This window comes from Papaver somniferum, unplaced genomic scaffold (assembly GCF_003573695.1).
Source record: "Papaver somniferum cultivar HN1 unplaced genomic scaffold, ASM357369v1 unplaced-scaffold_11, whole genome shotgun sequence".
Taxonomy (NCBI): domain Eukaryota; kingdom Viridiplantae; phylum Streptophyta; class Magnoliopsida; order Ranunculales; family Papaveraceae; genus Papaver; species Papaver somniferum.
Window position 1 is genome coordinate 1513293 of NW_020619936.1, and position 15653 is coordinate 1528945.

General features: G+C 36.0%; 1 long non-coding RNA gene across 4 annotated transcripts; it reads left to right on the forward strand.

The window, feature by feature from the left end:
- The first annotated feature begins 2330 nt into the window (after positions 1 to 2330).
- Positions 2331 to 12157, forward strand: LOC113328494. Of its 4 annotated transcripts, none has more exons than XR_003349442.1 (5): positions 2331 to 2856; positions 3513 to 3584; positions 4267 to 4343; positions 6567 to 6645; positions 11939 to 12157. It is a non-coding gene; the product is annotated as an uncharacterized LOC113328494 (long non-coding RNA). The 4 variants fall into 4 exon arrangements; XR_003349443.1 differs by having other exon boundaries at positions 11968 to 12157; XR_003349441.1 differs by lacking the exon at positions 11939 to 12157 and having other exon boundaries at positions 2331 to 2605; positions 2808 to 2856; positions 6567 to 6979.
- The last annotated feature ends 3496 nt before the right edge of the window (positions 12158 to 15653 follow it).

A 15653-nucleotide genomic window follows, 5' to 3' on the forward strand; every position in this document is an offset into this window, starting at 1 on the left:
TGTAAATGCTGAACAATACAGGAAACAAACTGCCAGGAATAGCTGAGCTACCCACTGCTATCTCATCACGTTCTGTGCATGGTATGACTCAGTGACATAAGTTCCAACACTCTTCTTGATCCACCAAGTTTTATAATGATCCTCAGTGACTGCATAATAGTCGGTGACATCTATAGTATATTTGTCATCAATTTGATCCAAAATTGGAGGATTTGTTGGGACCACAATCTCACCTTTAATCTGCCTTTGGAATCTCTCTGCCAAGTAACAACTAACTTTTCTGCGACTTTCAAAGTAAAAAAAAACAGAACTCTTTTTGTGGATATATCTAGTGCTTGCTCATATTGGCGTCCCACAGAATACCTACTACATGCCCATGGTTTCCAAATACATGTTTCCCTTGTTCTAGTGTCAATCTGAATTCTTGCGCTTTTGACTGAGTGTTTCATTGTATCCTTTTGGCCTCTTTTATGTCCTCTCTTCCTTGATACAATCCTAGTCTTCATGAAGAGAGAAATCTTTGGAAAAACATCATAATGACCTTCAGGTGAGTGACAAAGCAAGGTTGCATGTTTCGGAAGTAGTAATAGTACCAATACTCAAGTACCATAGCCATGCCAGCTATATTCGTACCCTTGGTTGACCGTTTGTCGAGATATTTATAGGTATTACCTAATGAAGCTAGACCCCAATCGTACTCCCCAACTCTATCTAAATCGGCCAACAACAGAACCCAATGTTTATCTACTTTTCCAGTAGAATGTGCTAGAATAAAATGACCAAAACACCACATAAAGAATGTTCGTTTCAATGTCTGTGCACACCCAGTGTTATCCTGGTATTTCCTACTATCCATGTAGGCCGTCAAGACTGCTAAGGAAAATGTATTTTTCTTAGAGTCCCATGAACCAAATTTTTTGATATCCGAAAAATATAAATCATCAAGAGCGGGATATGTTAGATGACTACCCATCGACGGCATAAGTACTGGTTGTTTACTAGGGTCTCCAGTGGGAATTCCAGTTAACATGTACCAATCTAAAGGAATGATGCCAATTTCAAACTCCCGAAAGTGAAAACTCTAGGTTTTTGACCACCATCTCTCAGTTATGGCTTCAACTAAGGCTCTATCCCCATTAGCGAAATCAAACTCAAAAACAAAAGAAAATCCACAATTGTCACAATATCGTTTTGCTTCCGGATTATCTTTCACTACAATATTGTAATACTCTTCGATATCATTCAAACTACCTCTAAAACTTACTTTGCGAGGGGATTTAAGAACATCTCGACATACATGTTCATTACATTCCATTGATGAAACTACATCCAACCGATCTAGCATTTCATCCATACTCAATTCATCCATACTACAATCTATAACAAAAATGAACAAAAATATCATTATCATTTTCACTCATTTTCATCCATACAACTAAATGATCATTATCAATTCATCCATACAAACTAAATTATCATTATCATTCATTTTCATCCACACAAACTAAATTATAATTATCAATTCATCATACAAATTATCAAATTATCAACAATTTCATTTTTTTTAATCATACATAATGAAATTAAACCCTAAAAATTCTAAATATCAATTTCAATCACATTTCATTAAAATCACGTAAACATATCATCTAAATCATGCATTGTATCAACTATCAATCATCAATTTCATCAAGTTTTTATCATAATCAAAAATCAACAAAAAAATAAACTAAAATTTCAAATCCTTACCTCAATCAATTTCGTGGACGGAATTGAATGGAAATAGGATCAAACGATCAAGAATTGGATGGAGCGTAAACCCTTGTAAGGAATTGAGAAAAAACTTTCTAGAATTATTGATCTACAAAATCTATTTTCGGGTGTGATGAGAAAGAAAATGGAATGGGGAAGAACTGATGGAGAAGGGCCTTGGCGCAGAAGAAAACCCGATTCTGAGACGCTGCACGGTTCAACATTTTGACTGAGCTGACCAAGTCAAACGCTACTTTGTTCAGCGTTTCCTTGGACGCTGCACTGATCAGCGTTTCTCTGCTAGATTGGCCATCTCATAGGACTTAGGAGGTTGCCCCTGCTGACGTGGATGGCCAATCTAGCAGCTAAATATCTAGCCCATAGGACTAAACCTAAGCCTGTCCCTCGAGCCCTCCTCTTTCTTATATACAAAAAGAAAATCCAAGTTGACATCAAGCTCAACTTAGGTACCCCTTATCAGAACGGGGGGGGGGGGGGGGGGGGGGCTGTACCTTTGTTATGCTGTATAAATTGGGGAAAACAGCCCTAAAATCTAAAATCATCTACTTCATCTTATCTGAGCAGTAAAAGAAGCCGCCGCTGTTCAATTGGCGGTCCACTAAAAGATGCCGTCGTTGCCCACCTTCTCAGAAGGTGCTCTGTAGCGTCTTCTTCTCTATTGGATTGCCTTGACAAGTGCGGTGTTGCTTCACTGCAATGAAGACTGCCTGCATCCTGAGTCCTCTAATATTCTTCTAACATTGTCAGAAGGGACTATGATGGAACAGCGGGCTCACCCCTCCACCATCACTCTTATTTGCTGCTATTCAAGTGTTTCATAATCTGCTTCGATGTATTTTCTTCTTCTTCTAGAGAATGGGTTTTCATTTATTGTATTTTATTTTTGCTATTGAACTGTTTGATGATTTGCTTCAATAGATTCCTTTTTCGCTTAGTTTTCTAGCTAATTAGAAATGTTAATCACAGCTATTGGGAGTTTGGTTTTTTTTTTTTTAATTGAATTTTCATTATTTTACTTGCCATGGCATTGGAAGAAGCTTGCACTTTTGGTGGGACTTGAAGAAGTTTACTCATATGAGAAAGGTAAAATGACAGTAACCCTTTTTTGTTTTTGAGTTTTAGTAGGAATTGCTTAATCATTTGATAGAACCTAAGACTGGCTTGTCTGTTCTATAAACCCAATGCTGTATGAAATAGCATCAATTGTCGAAAAACAACAGCAACTTGGGGGGTTCATATGAATAGTTTGTTGGATCTTTGAATCGATAGTTGTAGTCCTTCATGGTTGTGCAAAGTTGATACTTCAAAGATTGGAATTCCCAGTTTGTTGGCTTTGAAATTCCAATGGGGTACAAACTTACATTCAAAGCATTTTTCTTGACTTTTCATGTAGGCTGTAGCTGTGCATTGTTGATTTAATATTATTATTCATGGCTCATTGATCTCTGGTATCGCACACGTACATGGCTCTGTATGTTTTGCTTGCAAGTTGCCATTTTTTATTTGTGCAAATAGTAATGTGGGGAGCCGCTTTGCTGCTTAAGCAAAACTTTTTTCAGCCTATAAGCCCCCAAAGCTTTCCGCCAACGTGTTTTTCTTATGTTTTGCTTCATATGTCCGAATGTTTTATGTATGCATTAGAAACTTTCTAAAATTTAATTTTTCTTTTTCGCACTTTCTGATATTTTGAGTGCTTAACCTTATTAGTGTAATCATATCCCTCAAATCTCCTGTTTCAGATGCTGATTTTGATGCAACAGAGGGGAACAGGAGAAGTGGTTGGATTTCACTGCAAGAGGGCAGTAACTAAGGTGACAATATCTGTTACAAACTTCTCTCGTTAAACTTTTTTCTATAGGTTTGTGTCATTTGACCGGTTAGTTTCTTGTTAATGTTCATGGCTTTTTGACATATAAGGTTGATCTGAATTGTATTAGTCTAGACGCGGTTCAGTCATCTCGCACACTTGAATCTGATGTATATTAATAGCAATGTGCATTGTTTCGTTGAACCCCACTACTTAAATATTGTTCGTTGAGACCTTTGCCCCAAATCTGGCATCAAGAGGAATGGGTAATTGGATCCAAAGATAAAATGTAACCCCTAGTCCTTGATGGTCCTGAAAAATAACTGTATCTTCCTGATTTTTCTTTAGTAGTGATATGTATTCAGTACTCAGCGCACCGTATAGGACTGAAGCCCTGAGTAACTTTTGTTGCCCACCTTCCTCTTTTGGTTTGCCTTGAGAAGTGCGGTGTGGCTTCAGTGCATTGAAGACTGCTGGTGTCTTGAGTTCTCAAACATTTCTCTAACATTGTAAGAAAGGACTTTGATCAATTCCCAGCCACACCTACAGGACTTGTTTTTTTGTTATATTTGCTATTTAAGTTTTTGATGATTCACTTCAATGATTTTTTTTTTTTTTTTTTTTTTATTTTTTTTTTGTTCTAGGGAATTAGTTTTCATTTGCCTCTTGAATTTTGGTTTTTGTAGGTGTTGCCCTTGTAAGAAGCTTGCACTAGAGAAGTGGGTTGGAACTTTAGGAACCCAAATCTGGTCTTATTAAAAAGGTAAAATGATTCTAACTCTTCTTTTTTTGTTGGTCTATGTTGAGTTGTGGTAGGAATTGCGTAAGCATTAACTTCTGCTTATAAATCCTGAAATTGGCTTGTCAGTTCTTTAAAATCAATGTTATAAAGTTGTACGAAGTAGTTTCATTTATTGCAAAATGCAACACTGAAAACAACAGCAAGTTGGAGTTTATATGAATAATATGAAAATCCATAGTTGTAAGTTCTTCATTGTTGTGTAGAGTTGGCACTTCAAAGTTCGGAGTTTCCAGTTTGTTGGCTTTGAAAATTCCAGTAGGGGTACAAATATTGATTTGATAACAACCATCTGTTTATTGAAGAACTTAATACTATGTTTCGGCATCTGAATACAGCTATTAAGTTTGAAAATTTATCTCGTAATTCATGAAGAAACTCTGTTCTGTATTATCGATTCGGTGAGAATATTCTGTAGTTCAGAGCTAGCATTATGGTAGTGATTGCTATCCTACGCTGTAGGAATCTGCCAACCAGTATGGTGTAGAAGACAAATGGGATCCATTCATATGGTTTTCACACCATAGTGGCTGCCCATTCCCTACTCTGGGGATGTGGGGCGGGACTCAGGAGCCCCTACCATACAGCTTGCTTGGAACATAGGTTTATGTGTGTTCGCTAGTTGTACTGTCTGCAACTTGGTTGGAGGCTGAAATTCTAAAAATGTGGTAATTTGAGGCTAATGTGTCTCACATGCTTGGTATATCAGCCCTGCAGTCATGTGGTTATGTTATCCAGATTTGAGGAGAATATTATCTATTGGTTCTTAATTACAGTTGATGTGATTCTCGTTTGAACTTCATGTTAGCTGAGCCAACTAGAGTAGTAAATATTTTCTTACAAGATAACATATGCAAAACTTTTAAGAATACGAAATGCATTGTTGGTTTAATATTATTTATTCATTTCACCCCATTCTCTTCATTGATACGTGGCTGTGCATGTTCTAGTTGCATCTTGCCATATTTTAATCAGGCAAAAAAGTAATGTGGGGACCCGCTTTGCCGCTTAAGTGCAGCGTATTTCTGCTGCCTGTAATTTCCCCACAGGTTTCCACCAACAACTATTTTCTTATATGTAGCCTCAAATGTCAGAATATTGTATGTAGGCACTAAGGACTCTTAGATATCTATCTAGTATTCAGCACGCCTTTTAGAACTTAAACCATGTGTAACTTTTATATTCTTATATACATAATACCGTGCTAGACAGCTAGTTATAGGAATTGTGTAACAGTCTGTGTTACAACGACAGAGACACTAGTTATAAGAATTGTGTAACAACTAAAAATCCTCTCCTGCTTATAAGTTCTAAAAATGGGTTGCTTGTTATGTAAATGTTATAAAGTTGTATGAATAATTTGGAGTTTGTATGAATAATTGTTAGTTCGGTGAATCAATTGTTGTAGGTTATTCATGGTTGTGCAGAGTTGACACTAGTAACTTGGAGTTTATAAGAAATTCAACCTCTTTGTTTTTCAAAGTTGATTGGCGAACTTGCCCTCTTTTAGAACTTGCCAATCAACTTCGAAAAACAAAGAGAGCAAATTTCTTTTGTTGAGAAAAATGCTAGTGCCACCCTCAACGATGTCAAGGCAAATATAAAAAGAGGAATCTGTCCCAGCAGACCAGCAGGGGTTGATCCTTGCTGAAAAGCAATTGGAAAATTGTTGTACCCTTGATGAATACAGCATCTAAAATGAGTCTACCCTGCATTTTGTGTCTATGTGGTAGTATGCAGATTTTTGTGGAGACCTTGACTGGAACACTCAGCCCTTTAAAGTTGGAGTCTAAATGCCTCCTAGCTTTAAGGAGGCAAAGGGATTTTAGCCACAAGTTTGCAGGAGTTCTAGTGGTACTTCAATAAACCTACTTTAGGTTTGATTTGGTTTCAATTTGAAATAGATATCAAGTGGTCAGCTTTTTCCCTTTCGGAAATCCTGTGCTACTTCTTTGCAACGAGGACTGCCTGCATCCCAAGTCCTCAATCATTCTTTTAGCATTTTTAAAAGGGACTATGATGGACTAGCTGGCTTGCCCTCCCACCACCACTTTTTATAAGGTTTTATTTATTTGTTTTATATATGCTGTTTAAGTGTCTGATAATTTGATTCAGTGAATCATTTTTATTTTTTTTGTTCTTTTCTCTTGTCATACATTTTTCTTACTTGAAATTCGGTTATTTTAGGTGTTGGCATTGTAAAACGCTTGCACTAGTGAATTTGTGGGAACTATGTAACAAGGCTGAGTCTGTTCTTCATGGAAAGGTAAAATGTCCTTTTCTTTAGTCTGATTAGTATTTGCTACATATGAATCCTATAAATGACTTGTCTGCTATGCTTAACTGTTATAAAGTTGTATGAGCTATGAGGTAGCTTCATTTGCCGCAAAATGCAACAATGCAACATTACTGTAAACAACAACTACATAGAGTTTGTGTGAATTGTTTGACTTGTCTGTTCTTTAAAACCAATATAAACTTGTACGAGGTAGCTTCACTTGCCGCGCGCAGAATGAAACAATGCAACATTACCGAAAAGAACACAACTAATTAGAGTTTGTGTGAATAGTTTGTCAGTTCTTTGAATCAATAGTTGTAGGTTCGTCATGATTGTACAGATTAGAAACTTCAAAGTTCGGACTTCCCAGTTTGTTGGCTTTGAAACTCCAATGGTTACGAACTTTGATTTGGGGTTCACCATGTGTTTGTTCAGAGAACTTGCAACTGTTGGTTTTGCATCAGGTGCGCAACTAGTAAGCTTGCAAACTTTATGCACAAAGAAACTCTGTACTACTAGTGACTCCGCAGGAGATAAGGATGTTCTGTGTTTTAGAGAAAGCACGATGCTGGTAATTTTTAACCTAGCATCCCCACATTGTATCAAATGGGCAACTTGTTCCTCACAAATGGGATCCATCCATATGGTTGTGTTCCTAAAATGTGGGGTAGGGACCACTACCATCGTGCTTGCTTAGAACATAAGTTTATGATCGTTCCACTGTCTACAACTTGATTGTAGGCTGAGATTCTAAGCATGAGGGTGTTTGAGACCCATTTGTCCCACATGCTTAGCATGTCAGCCCAACAGTCATGTGGTAGATGTGTTTTGTAGGCATAAATTATTGTTATCCAGAATTGAGAAGAAAATTTTCTATTGCTTCTTAATAAAGATCGAAGTGTTTCTCATTTAAACTTCATGTTAGCTGAGCCATTTAGGGTAGTAAGTATCTTATTCCAATTTCCAAGATGATATATACAAAATGATACGGCACGGCGGAAGCGATACGAATAATGAGAAGCACAAGGAGAATCCACTCCTTAAAAGTAACACTCACTCCAATCCAGGAGCTACGATAACCTCTAATCCAAGAGTTAAGATAGACAATGGTTTATCAAGATTATGAGCCTCAAGATGGTTTACAATGAAAGGGAAATGGCTATTTATAGCCTGCAAACATAAACCTAGAAATCTAAATATTCCTAAATAGTCTAAGAGAATATATTATTCTTATAAAAGAAGATAAATCTAATAAGACAAATGATAATCCTAATAAATAAAATGTCATAATTAATAAATATCTAAGATATGACTATATCTTGGAATATACTTCTAACTTTCCTAATACGTCCTATAACAGGCTCCCCAACTGCGATAAAACTCGTCTCGAGTTTATATTGAAAATGACAAGTTGATGAAAACACTTTAGAGCTTCCACTAGTAGCACAACTCGATCTTGAATTATGCATTGGAATTACTAACGATTCAGAACACAATTTTTGCATCAAAGTCTTATTCGCAAATACGGACCAACCAGATAATAAATGTCTAGTGACCCTGCGACTATAATATAAAAACTCCATAGAGAACTTCCATGCATAGTCTACTCGGCCTCCATAATTGTTGGTTCCACTACCACAAAACTGGGTATATAGATCTTCATAAGTGCTTTTGGAAACTACGACTTGGGGAAGACTATTATTAAGGATCCGATTGGCTCCTGTCACTAGATCAGTTGACTGGCTCGGTAAGCCCTCTGTATTTACAGTTGGTAACATATCTTGATCTGCTGCTTCTCTCGACGGTCGTTTTCCTGGCATAAGCTGGACTTTAGTGGTTCCCCACACGAATTCACAAATGTTGTCACGAGAACTTGCTCGAACCTCAAACAACCAGGGAGCACCCAACACAACATCACAAACGTCGATGTCAACTACTTCGCAAAAGATTATGTCGAAGTAACACTTACCAATTGCTATTGGAATTTTGCAAACACCCAGACAAGTAATCAATTCATCTTTGTTGTTCATCCATTTAATCTGATCCGGGATAGGATACCAATCCATTTCCAAACCTAATGATTCAATCATTTTTATAGACACCAGATTTTGTTCACAACCACCATCGATCACATAATTCCAAAGCTTACCTTCCAGTATGTATCGACTACGAAAAGTATAGGCTTGTATCTGCATCTTGATTCTCGCATATAAATTAACTAACCGGAAGGTTTAAAAAAACTATCCCTTGATGAAACAAACTCTTGCTTGCAGTAAAACTAGGAGCAGTAGAGTAAAATATTTAATGGGCTTAGTTTGTATTAACGAGTAAAAATAAGAACGATTTTTTAGGGACCATGGTTTTTTTGGGGGGACCATGGTCTTATTAGTCTAACCTCCCTATATTTATAAGGGGTGTCCCAAAGTTAGGTAAATACCCATTTACCCTTTACTTTAATTTTAATTAAAACTAACTTAATAGCTATATTAATCTAATAATATACATCTAATCTAAATGAATTTATTAATCAAAATCAAAATCAAAAGAGCAATCGAAAATTTTTAGTTTTAAAAAAAAGTTTATTCTCTTCTTCTTCTCTCTTTCCTTGACGTTCCTCGTTCAATTGAAAAACCCATCAATCTTTTTAATTCATTTTTGGATAGGAAAATCGAGTAGTAATCATCAAAATATGGTTTAAATGGATGTTAAAGTGGCATGTTCGGTTAGGAATAGTTTTTAAAAAAACTAGTTTTGTAACCGAACATTCTGAAACCAAGAACACGAAGAACACTTCGGTTATCACGAATTTAATTTTTCATAACCGAACTCGGAGTTCGGTTCGTTTGCAAAAAATTCTAAAACTAGTTAGTAACCGAACTCTACCCATAATACAAAAAAAAAATGTAACCGAACTGTGTTATTTTTCCTACTATGTTGAGTTATGATATAACCGAACTTTACCTACCTTGTTCGGTTGGTTCGCAAAAATTTCTAAAACTATCTAGTAACCGAACTCTACTCATATTCCAAAAAGAATATTTTTTTCCAATGTAACCGAACTGTGTTATTTTGCCTACTATATTGAGTTTCAATTTAACCGAACTTGTTCCACTATGTTCGGTTTGTTCGCAAAAATTCTTGACAAACCGAAATCTTCACTAATTGCATACATGTGGAGTTCAGTTAGTTAGGTTGTTGGGTTAAAGTTTGTGAACCAAGAACATTACTCTGTAAGTCCTATAAACAAAGTTCGGTAACCTGTGTGTATGGAAAAGGTAACCGAACAACTAAAAACCTCCATTAAAGAACGAGTTCGGGAACCTGCGTATATGGAAAAGGTAACCGAACTACACTTTCAGATGAGTTCGGTAACCTGTTCTTCACATGAGGTAACCGAACAAACCCAAAACTACCCTAAAAATTTACAGTTTTTTGAAAATTTGGAGCAATTCAACCAACATTATCTAAGTTTGAAACATACCTGGGTACCCAAATACTCTTCCTCCGGTTGTGGTTGGTAAAATCCTTTGTTTTTCATGTTTTCCTTCTTCATCTTCTCCAACTTTACTCTCTCAATAATTCTGTTTCTTTTAAAAAAAAAACATTTGATTTTTTAATCTCATTAATTATCTTTAACTTAATCATTTTAGTAATCACTACACTAACACTAGCTAATCATTACCAAAAAATTAATCAAGAGGATAATTTAGGTATTAATATAAATATCTAGATAAGGGATGACCTAGATTTACTTCTAATGTCTTTATCCAAAATAAAACCATGGTCCCCCCAAAATAACCATGGTTCCCAAAAAAACCGTTCAAAAATAACTCCCAACAACATATAGTATCTACTGATCTCACGAAACCAATTTCTTTCTTTGACTCTTTTTCTTCACTTAATTGAATAAAACAAGAGTTTCCATAAACTACAATAGATGAAGAGTAAGATACATACCAAACTGAAGTGCCCGGTTGAAAATCAATAAATCTTTTTTTTAATAAAAACCCCAAGATCACAGGAATCCTCAATTGATTTTTCTAGGCGGCCTCTCAGACGAACATGAACGAACTTGCTATGATACCACCTGATACGGCACGACGGAAGCGATACGAATAATGAGTAGCACAAGGGGAATCCACTCCTTAAAAGTAACACTCACTCCGATCCAGGAGCTACAATAACCTCTAATCCAAGAATTAAGATAGATAATGGTTTATAACCAAACTAAATCAATAATATTATCAAGATTATGAGCCTCAAGCTGGTTTACAATGAAAGAGAAATGGCTATTTATAGGCTGCACACATAAACCTAGAAATCTAAATATTCCTAAATAGTCTAAGAGAATATATTATTTTTATAAAAGAAGATAAATCTAATAAAACAAATGATAATCCAAATAAATAAAATACCATAATTAATAAATATCTAAAATATGGCTATATCTTGGAATATACTTCTATCTTTCCTAATACGTCCTGTATCACAAAACCTATAAGAATCGGACTTGACTTTTCATGTAGTAGTGCAATGTTTATTTAATATTGTTAATTCACTTCAACCCATTCATCTCTGGTATTGCACACGTACATGGCTCTGTACATTTTGGTTGCATGTTGCCATACTTGAATCGAGAAAACAGTAATGTGGGGACCGGCTTTGCAGCGTAAGCGAAACGTGTTTCTTCTGCCTGTAATGCGCCTACAGCTTTCCACTAACTTGGCAATTCAGTATCGTATTATTTTCTTATGTTTAGCCTCATATGTCTGAATGTTGTGTGTATTCATCAGAACTTTCTATTTTGATTTCCTTTGTTTGTGTATTCATTATGTAGTTGAATGACGTCCCTTTTCGTGTAGCTGCTGCTATTCATTGTTGATTTAATATTATTCATTCATTTCAACCCCATTCCCTCCACTGGTCACTTTTCTGTAGCTGCGGCTTTGTATGCATACTTTAATCGTGCACATAGTGATAATAATATTATTCATTCATTTCAACCCCATTCCCTCCACTGGTCACTTTTCTGTAGCTGCGGCTTTGTATGCATTCCCTCTTTAGCTGCATACTTTTCTGTACCCACGTTGCTAAAGAGAAACATGTATTTGCTGCCTGTACTGACAGCTTTCCACCAAATTGACAATTCAATATTTTATTACTTTCTTATGTTTAGTCTCAAATGAATGTCGTATGTAGGCATTAGAAACTTCCTATTTCAATCTTCCTTTTGCTGTCATGGTTTTTAGCTTCATCTATTTTCTTAAATCTCCTATTTCAGGGGGAATCAATGCTGTTATGATTTTGCAGATTGAAGAAGCGAGTGGAACAGGAAAAGTGGTTTGCATGTCTTCGGAATATCTGGTTCTGGAAGCCAAGAGCAAGAGCAGCAACTATGGTAATGATATTTCGTTGGAACTTCTTGAAACTGTTTTCTGTTGTTTAGTGGATTTTATAGGCTTATGTCATATGATATATTAGTTTCTTGTTAATGCTCATATGTTACTGCTACTTTTGGACATATAAGGTATCTGATTTGTATTAGTCTATACGTGGTTCTGTCATCTCATACACTCGAACCTGATGTGTATTAATATCAATGTGCATGGTTTCTTGGAATTCCACTGCTTGAATTTTTTTCCGTCTAAAACCTTTGCCCAAATAAAAATTGTTGGGGTTTGTAGGTCAAAAGGAATGGACAATTGGTAGGTCAAAAGGAATGCCCAGTCCTTGAAGGTCTTGAAAAATACTTCTCTTTTTTTGATTCTAGGTTTTTCATCGTGCTTCAAAAATCTGGAAACATGTTCTATAAATGAAATGTTTTCTTCAATAGGGTATAGATCTCAGAATGACTTCATATAGGATATCCAAGTATTAGCTCCTGATCATATGTTCCTGATTTTACATTACATTACATTCAGTCAGCATGCACCCTGTAGGACTCAAACGCTGTATAAATTTGTGATACACTAGTTTCTCGCTGACTAGGGATGTCAACATTAGCGAACTGCTGCAATCAACTTCAAAAAGCAAGGCATGCAAAGTTTTTCTTGCTTCTGTTTCTTTTAGTCTGTTAGTAGAGAATAACTTTAGTGGATTTACTCGTTCAACTAGTTGTGGACGTGGTTAGTTTGAGTCCCTGGTCAGTAGTTATTTGTCAGGCAAACTGCAAACATAAAAATAAGAGGCAACTCTTTTTGGTTAGTGGCATCATTCAGTTCATCAAATTATTAGGTAATTTGTTTACGGTACCGTAACTACAGAAGAAAATCATCTGTACAGAGCCTTCTTCAATGGTGTCTGAAACCGCAAATTTGTGCCTTCTATTAGTTGAACTTTTTGCTTATCAACTTATTAGTCAGTGATATGGGCTTGTGTGAATTGGAAACATCATCATGTTGAAGGAGTAATTTTGTATGTGATATCACCTGATTATACTAGTCATTAGGCTACATTGGCACTGGCAACATTAGTGACATGGTCAGCATGCCAGCAGCATTGTGTAGCCCAAGTTTTAAAGATTTTGTTCTTATACCAAAACAAGCCCATTATATTTTGCATGGTTTTGGGCTCTTCAACATTTTGTAGGTGACATGCACTCTCGTTTTAGGAAACTAATGTTGCCTGGTATCATCGGCATAACTTTTACCACTATATTTACAGGTGAGTCTGGGGATGTGATTGTGGACTAGATGTACCATTTTTTTTTTCAGACACATTTTAGAGAACAGCTTGAGATGGAATCCAAATAACAAGTTGTCAGCTTGTTGTTTGGATGATTCAATTTCAACTAGATATCAGTCATTGCATCAGTCTGACTCTGAAATCGATACCCCAAATTAATTTAAAATTCAGTCTTCTTCATCTTATCATTTCAAAGAGTAGTTGCTATTTTTGACTAAATTTCAGGGCCTAGTATATTATTAATGTTCCCACTAATCCACCAGCCACCTAAAAACTCCTTTTCAAGAAAAAGATTCAAGATTGAGATGGAATCTGAATAACAAGTGGTCTAAAGTGTAAGCAAGAAATACTTTACTTATAAACTTACATGTAGATATTGGTTTCTGTATGGATATATATTTGGTTTAAAGTGTAAGCAAGAAATTCTGTTAAGTAACTAACTTAAGTTGATGCTAATCCAAAATATAATCCCACAATCAGTCTTATCAAGTAGAAGAGATTTGTCAACAAGATCTTCGATATCATTCTTTTTTGATTAGAAAAGAGCAAAATGCAAGTTTATAAGTAAAGTAAACTCTAGACAAAAAAGAATATCAAAAGAGAAGATAGAAAAAATTGAAAAGGAAACAACTCCAGAAAGATATTTTGTCACCTAACTGAAAGGAGCCTTACGTATGGACTTGTGAGCTAGATTAATACAGGGGGGGGGGGGGGGGGGGGGGAATTTGGACAAGTTTTTATCTGGATCATATGAAGAGATTCGTGTCAAAATAATACTAAATCATGTCATTTTGACATTTTAGCAATATTATTCGATCCTTGCTTTGTGATATTTCAACAGATGGTTTAGGCAAAAGCTTATAACTCTAACTCTTGGTGTATGGAGGGATATTCCCGAAATTTACACCAGAGACACAAACTGTAAAGTTCAATTCTGTTTTTACCTATCTAAATGCTAGAATCATTGGATGAATGCCACACGATTTTCTCTCGGGAAAAATTTCAGTGGAATTGCTGAACTTCTGACTTCAATTATTAGAGTCGAGCATCAGTTGGTTGTGTTTGCAATTATTATTGATAAATTATTGATAGCAATTTGTTTTGATTATATTTATTTCTGTCGATTCATCAAAGGTTAAACAAGAGACGCATCTTAATAATGTGCAGTCAATGTGATATAACCACAGACTTACATTTTAATGGTACCTAGACATATCACTACGTTGGAACCCTTATACCAAAAACAGTGATGGATAGTTGGCCTACCTACCTCAAATGAGCTCCTCCTTTCCTTTGTATTCACATTGTAATTTTGAACACTATCATTGACCAATAATCCACTTAAGTCAAGTAACTTCATTTATTAGTGACTCTAAATGAACGCTAATTATTTATGAATGATCGTTATCAAATGCGGTCCAATATAGGTGACGTTCAGCAGCCATTGTCCTACTATTGGGGCTTAAAGAATCCTATTATTGGGGTTTAAAGGGATGGGATTTTGGGGTCTTAAATTACTAAGTGGAACCCAAATGTTATAGGAGGAGATCAGATTTAAGTAAAAGTTCAAAAATACCCTAAATCATTTTAGCTTATTACCCTTCTATCCTTCCATTAACTGATTAATCTAATCAAAAAAAAAAACTGAAAAATCATTAAATAAAAAAAACTGAAAATCATTAAAAGAAAAAAAAAATTTGTTCCTCCCTCCACTCACTCTCTTCTTTTGTGTGGGTAAAATACCCGACGTCCACGTGTCATCATCTCAAGGGATGATTACATGATAGTACAATGAGATGAGAGCATTGAATCATTTTCTAAAAAGGAGGGTTTGTCTCAGTCGAGGCAACTGCACGAGCATCACATGAATGACGCGTGTAAGTAAAGCTCTAATCTGCTCAGACGGTCAAGTCTAAAAAGCAAGACCACATTTAATGAAGGATAAGAACAAGACGTGGGGAGATCTGCATCGTGACGGAAGACTCGGACGATCTATACTACTACCCAAAGGTGATAGAGCACGAGGTTCTCCATACAAGAGCAGCACGAGGTGAAGGAGAGCGAGACTACTACTCGGAGGAAGAACCAGACTAGCCATCACGAGGGATAGTATAGAGTCAGTCCGAGGCAGCCAGGACGATGGAAGACAGCTCATCGAACTCGGACGATCATACCACCACGAGTTTATTTTTCCTATAAATACCAGTCCATGTAGAAGGAAATGGATAACTTATGTAATCTTAGATGGTCTTTCTATAGAGAATTCCGGAGAGAGATCTAGATAGAGAGAAAGTGAGAAATCTAGAAGAGAT